The following is a 6928-nucleotide window of genomic DNA, read 5'->3' as shown; positions in this document are numbered from 1 at the left end:
CTTCCTCTCTCTCCCTCTTCTTCCTCTCTCTCCCTCTTCTTCCTCTCCTTCCCTCTCCCTCCCTCTTTCTCTCTCTCTCAAATAAAAAAAATTAAAATTTTCATTCTCCAGGTCTCAGTTGATAGATATATCACTGTAGTTCAGTCTTTCTGATTTCTTAACCTGTTTTAGCCCTTAAGTCTAGATGAAATATCATTTATTAGGTCCTACTATGGTAGCCTATTCATACTTAAATCATACATTGTAATTATTTGTTTTATTGTCCTAATCTCTTCTTCAGTTGTAAGTGCTGTGAAGGCAGTGACTGAATCTTCTGTATTTATATCCAGAAGCTTGCTCTGTGCCTGGCACATTGTATGCATTAATTGTATATTAATTGGAGAAATAACTGAAAATGACATCTCATTCAGGAGCCTGTGCCTTCCATCACACTGTGCTATGACTATTTACTGGTTTACATGATGTTACTAGTTTCAGCAGACACTTTTTTTTGGTGTGTGTGTTTCTACTGACAACTTTTATTCCTCACATTTCATTGAAGCTCAGTAAATTTGTTGAGTGTATGAGTTAAAAAAATGTGCTGTTTTGAAGGATTTGGTAGAAGTTATTTGCAGAGAGAAGGTGTAATGAAGAGAGAACAGAGAACACACATAAAAAGGTACAAAGGTTTGAGGGAACAGGTGGGTTCAGAGTGACCCAAGAGACAAAGTTTGCATGTATTAGGGAGTGTCAGGTGTTGATTATCTGCAGAGGTAAAGTGTAGAGGATAGAGGGTAAAGTCAGAAGGATTTTAAGTTCAGGCATGGTGTGGTCACATGTACATTTTATAAAGATCAGTTTTGGCGGTGTTTACACACCTTGCACACATTTTTGGGAGATGACCAGATTGAGAGAAGAGAGACCAGAATGTTATTTTAGCAACCCAGGATAGCTATGATGAGGGGTCAGTGTCAGAGGTGAAGGTTTGAGGGATTTAGGAAATAGGATGGGAATGATGAAAAAAAGGATAACTGGTAGATGGGATGTCTTTGATAGAGGTGGGAATATCAGAAGAGCAGATTTGGGGTAAGACGTACTGAGTTTAAGATGCCTGTGGGTTATTGAAATGAAAATATCAAGTAGGTGCTTAGATATTTGGGTGTTGAGCGCATTAGAATTTCTGGGCTCACATTGGTATTTTAACCAAAAGTTAAAAATTTTCAATATGCTTGATAGTTTTAAAGAAATGGAATTTTTGTCACTTTTTTGTTAAATTTAGCTTATAAAATTCACATAGGTACTACAGTTCAAGAATGTATGTTTTGTGGGGTGCCTGGGTGGCTCATTCGGTTAAGCATCTGACTCTTGATTTCAGCTTAGGTCATGATCTCACGATTTGTGAGATGAACCCCTGTTGGGTTCAATGTGGAGCCTGCTTGTGATATTCTCTCTCTCTCGTTCTCTCTCTCTCCCTCCCTCCCTCTCTCTCCCTCCCTCCCTCTCCCTCTCCCTCTCTCCCTCCCTCTCCCTCTCCCCCTCCCTCTCCCTCTCCCTCCCCCTCCCCTGCTTGCACATTTTCTGCTCTCTCCAAATAAACTTAAAAACAAAAAAAAGAATGTATGCTATGTATAGTAGGTGTTGGATTCCCATGTTTGAACAAAGATTTAGGGCAAGAATTTTATCCCTGATAGTAAATTTAAAATATTTGGGTTGAATGTTATCATTTATCTCTAGTTTTGGAAAATAAAGATTATGATATTCATAATATAAATAAAAATCCAATCCTACATAAGTGTAGGAACAATATAGAAAATTGTTTGCTATGATATAGTGCAACTTAATCCTTTTCAGCTTTTTTTGTCAGGAAGTAGCATGGTCTTGAGTTGGATTGTCCCAAGTACATTTCTTTTTATGTAGAAACTTGAATTTCTTTGCCTGCCTCATTTTTGCCTTTTAATTCTAACTTTTGCTAAACTAGAGGTCAGCAAGTTTATTCTAAAACATTTGCTGTGGTTCCTAGAGTTCTTTTAGTAAGTTTCAATCTGGGATAGTTCCTTTGCTAAAGGAAAAAAATAACTGCAGTTTATGTTGCCATCAGCAGGCCATCATCATTGGGAGTTATAGAAACATATTTACCTGGTTAGGCATCTTAGCAAATATTTAAAAATAGATAGTCTGGAGGGTATGAGGCGGTTTTATTCGAAATGGACTTTTCTCCTTTCTTTGGTACTTCAATACATTGTTCTCTCCCCCCTCCCCCACCAAGAGGGTGGGGAGCACTTAGAATATTCTAGCTTGTGTAAAGATTTTACATTCTTTATAACACTGCTAGGTACACACAGGCAAGGAACTTTATCTTGTTTATTTTCTGTTCTTTGTAATGTCTGCACATAATAAGTGCCTAATAAAAGTTTCAGTTTGAATCAACTTTATATAACTAGCTTAGTACCATGAAGTGGCAAGTCTTTGGTGATAGTGTTTGCTCCCTGTAGACACTTAATCTGCAACGAAAAACATGGTGTGATTTAAAATTTTTTTCTTGAGGCGGGATTAGCCTCCCCCCGCTTTTTTAATGGAACTATCTTCTACTTTTACATGTTTACGTTTATATGGGGTTTTACGGTTTAAACAGTAAACCTTCCATGTAACTTATTTTTTTATACAGCTTTGAGGTACACTTGACAATAAGTTGCATATAGAGGGTGTAATTTGATAGTTTATGGTGTGTGTGTGTGTGTGTGTGTGTGTGTGTGTGTATGTATACACACTGTGAACCGTGTGTGTATATATACACTGAACCGGTCAGCACAGTAAAGATAATATTTTTACTGAAGTTTCCTCTCGACCCACAGTAATCTGTCACTACCTTTACCCTGTACACAGGCAACCATTGAGCTGCTTTTTGTCATTATAGAGTAGTTCACATTTTCTAGAATTTTATATAAATGGAATTATATAACTTTTTTTTTGTATTCTGTTTTTAGTCTTCATTCAGCAAAATTATTTTGAGATTCATTAATGTTGCATTATTCATTTTTCAAAAGGTTTACTTAAGTAATCTCTGCACCCCATGTGGGGCTCGAACTCATGACCCGAAGATCAGGAGTTGAATGTTCCTTTGACTGAGCTAGCTAGATGCCCCAGTTTATTCATTTTTATTGCCAAATAGTATCCCACTGTATAGGCATACCAAGATTTACTCATTTATTTACCTGTTGATAGACATTTGGATTTTGTCCTACATTTGACTATTCTAAATAGAGCTGCTATGAAAATTGGTATAGTCTTGGTATGAACAGACACATTCTGTTTTCTTGGGCAAATACCAAGGAGTAGAATGGCTGGATCATAATGTTTGTTGCATGCTTAGCATTTTAAGAAAGTGCCAAGCTATTTTTCTAAGTGGATGTACCATTTTACATGCTTACTGTGATGTACGAAAGTTCCAATTGTTCCACATCTCTGTCAACATTTGGTATGTTAGCCTTTTTAATTATAGCCATTCTAATAGATTTGTAGTATCTCATTATGGTTTCAATTTGCAGTTCCCTAATGATTAAGGATGTTGAGCATCTTTTCATGTGATTATACGTCATCCGTAAATCTTCTTTGGTAAAGTGTTCAAACCTTTTGTCTATTTTATTTTTGAGAGAGAGAGCGAGTGTGCATGCTTGTGCGGAGCAGAGAGAGAGGGAGAGAGAGAATCTTACGTAGGCTCTATGCCCAGCATGGAGCCTTGTTATCAGTACCTGAGCGGAAATCACAAGTCAGACTCTCACTTGACTGAGCCACCTAGGTTGTCCCTTGCTCATTTTATTTTAAACTGAGCTATTCATTTTCTTGTTAATGGGTTATGAGAGGGTTTTTTGTTTGTTTTGTTTTTGGGTTTTTGGTTTTTTTTTTTTTTTTCAGCAGGCAAAAGTTTATTAGAGTATAAGATTAGAAAGAATAGTATGAAAGTCCTCTTTACAGAGAGGAGACCATTTGAAAATGACGTGTGAGACTTCTTACGTTCTGGATATAGGCCCTTTATTAGATACGTGATATGATTTGCAAATGTATTTTCCCTGCCTGAGCCTTGGCTTGTCATTTGGTTGATAGTGCCTTTTTTTTAGTTACTATTTTTTAAAAATTATTTTTTAATGTTTGTTTATTTTTAAGAGAGAGAGAGCACGCAAGTGGGGGAGGGGTAGAGAGAGAGGGTGACAGAGTCCTAAGCAGGCTCCAGGCTCTGAGCTGTTGGCACAGAACCCGATGTGGGGTCGAACTCCCGAATTGTGAGATCATGACCTGAGCTGAAGTTGGACACTTAATCAACAGAGCCACCCAGCCGCTCCTTGATAGTGTCTTTTAAAGCAGAAGTTTTCGGGACGCTCAGGTGGCTCCCTTGGTTAAGCGTCTGACTCTTGATTTCAGCTCAGGTCATGATCTCACGGTTCATGAGGTGGGGCTGAGGACTCTGCGCTCACAGCATTCGGCCTGCTTGGGATTCTCTCTCTCTCTCTCTGTCTCTGTCTCTGTCTCTGTCTCTGTCTCTCTCCCCCCCTGTCCCTCTCCCACTTGTGTGTCTGTGTGTGCATGCATGCCTGCTCTTTCTCTAAATAAATAAATGAACACTAAAAAAAGTAGAAGTTTTCAATTTTGTTGATGTATCCATTTTTTTCTTTTATGCTTTTGGTGTCATTTCTAAAAAATTTTTGCTGAACCCAAGACCATAAGATTTTCTGTTTTCTTCCTAAATTTTGTAGTTTTAGGTTTTACATTTAAATCTGTGACCCATTTCAATTTAATTTATATATGTTGTGTGGTGTATGGATTGAAGTTTATTTTTTTTGTACACTGATTCAAGTTTTTTAATTACTGTTGAAAAGACTATTCTTTCTTTGCTGAATTGCTTTTCTACTTGTGTCAAATAAATTTACCATATATGCATTTTTATGTTGATTCCAGAATTCTTTATTCTGGACAGTCAATCTCTTTGTTTCTCTTTACATCAGTACCACATTTTCTTGATTACTGTAGATTTATACTGAGTCTTATAGCCAGGTATGTTAGTGCTCCACCCATTATTCTGTTGCAAGTCTGATTTGGTTGTTCTAGGTCATTTGAATTCCACACAAATTTTAGAATCTGCTTTTTACTATCTCCAGAAGAGCCTGCTGGGATTTTGATTGGCACGATAATCAATCTAGACGTCAGTTTCAGGGAGAATGGACATCTTAACAGTATTGATTCCACTAAGCCATGAACATGGTGTATTTTGCATTTAATTAGGTCTTCTTTCATTTCTCTCAAATACTTTTATAATTTTCAGTTTAGAAGTCTTATACATTATCTGTTAGATTTATATTTGAGTATATGATATTTCTTGAAGTTATTGTAAATGCTGTATTTAAAAACCTTATTTACTGATATGCATGTATGTATGTAAATAATAGATTTTTGTATGTTGGTTTTGAGTCCTGGATCCTTGCTGGGTTTTCACTTAATTTTAGTAGCTTTTATGTAGATTCTACTAATTTTCCTACGTAGACAATTATGTCATCTGCAAATAAGTTGTTTTACTTTTTCCTTTCCAGTCTAGATGCCTTATATTTATTTTTTATTTATTGTAATGTCTAAGACCTCAAGCATAGTGTTGAATAGAGGGTAAGATTGGAAATCTTTATCTTGTTCTTGATCTTAGGAGAAAGCATTCAGTCTTTAAGCATATGATATCAGGTGTAGTGTTTCATACATGCCCTTTATCAGACTGAGAAGGGTTCCTTCTATTCTTAAATTTGTTGAGAGTTTTTATCAGAAATGGGCATTGGATTTTGTTGAGTGCCTTTTCTGCACCTTGTAAGATGATCATATGGTTTTTCTTTAAAAATATTTTTGCTATGGTGAGTTTACAGAGATTGTTTTTTGAGTATTAAACCATGAGGTATTTTCCTTGTTTACATATTGTTGGATTCAGTTTGTTAAATCTTGTTTAAAATTTTGCATCTAAATTCATGAGATATATTGGTGTATATAGTTTTATTTTCTTAAAAAAATTTTTTTTAATGTTTACTTTTGAGGGAGAGACAGAGTGTGAGTGGGGGAGGGGCAGAGAGAGAGGGAGACACAGAACTCGAAGCAGGCTCCAGGCTCCAAGCTGTCAGCACAGAGCCCCACATGGAGCCCAGACTCACAAACTGTGAGATTATGACCTGAGCCGAAGTCGGATGCTTAATTGACTAAGCCACCCAGGCGCCCCTCGTTTTTTTTTTTTTTCTTGTAATGTTTTAGTCTCATTTTAGTGCCAGGGTAGTGCTGGCCTCATAGAATGAGTTGCGAAGTTACTCCTCAGCTTCAGTTTTCTGGAAGAATTTGTGTAAGATTGGAAAAAAATAATTTTGGGTCTTTTAAAGTTTGTTAGTTGATTTTACAGCACAGTATTTAGTGTGGGACTGATTTTGCCTGGCTGTTGAGGCCAGGCTGCTCTGAGTACTTTACCCAGAGCCCTGTGAATTATGAGGTTTCCCACCCTTTGGGGAACAATTCCATGTGAGCCTGCATATTGTTTCTTCTAATAATTTCATGTGACCTTTGCTCCTAGCCTTTGATAATTTATGGACACACATGCACTGACCAACACTCTGCTGACTACTCAGGGAGAGACCTCTATAGATCTCTTGAATTCTCTGTGCACTTATCTCTTCTATGGTACTCTGTCCTGTGAACTCTGACTTGGCTTCCCCCAATTCCCATCTCTGTGTCCTCAACTCCAGGAGACCACTAGGCATTGGCTGGGTTTTCTCTCACTTTGCCAGCTAGAAACTCTCTCAAGACAGTAAGCTGGGGCAGTTATATGGCCCACCTCATTTGTTTCCTTTGAACAGTCACTGTCCTTCATTACCTGATTAAACGCGCGCGCGCACACACACACACACACACACACACACACACACACACACACACACAC

The 6928-nt window shown here is 37.4% G+C and overlaps 1 protein-coding gene across 3 annotated transcripts in view; it reads left to right on the top strand.

Moving 5' to 3' along the window:
* Positions 1-6928, top strand: part of TBC1D15 (TBC1 domain family member 15) — a 75254-nt gene that overhangs the window by 9602 nt on the left and 58724 nt on the right. The window lies entirely within an intron of this gene.

The sequence above is a fragment of the Herpailurus yagouaroundi genome, unplaced genomic scaffold, assembly GCF_014898765.1.
Source record: "Herpailurus yagouaroundi ecotype Mexico unplaced genomic scaffold, PumYag 182, whole genome shotgun sequence".
Lineage (NCBI taxonomy): Eukaryota > Metazoa > Chordata > Mammalia > Carnivora > Felidae > Herpailurus > Herpailurus yagouaroundi.
Note: the sequence above shows the minus strand (reverse complement) of the source record. Positions and strands in the feature narration are given on the sequence as shown.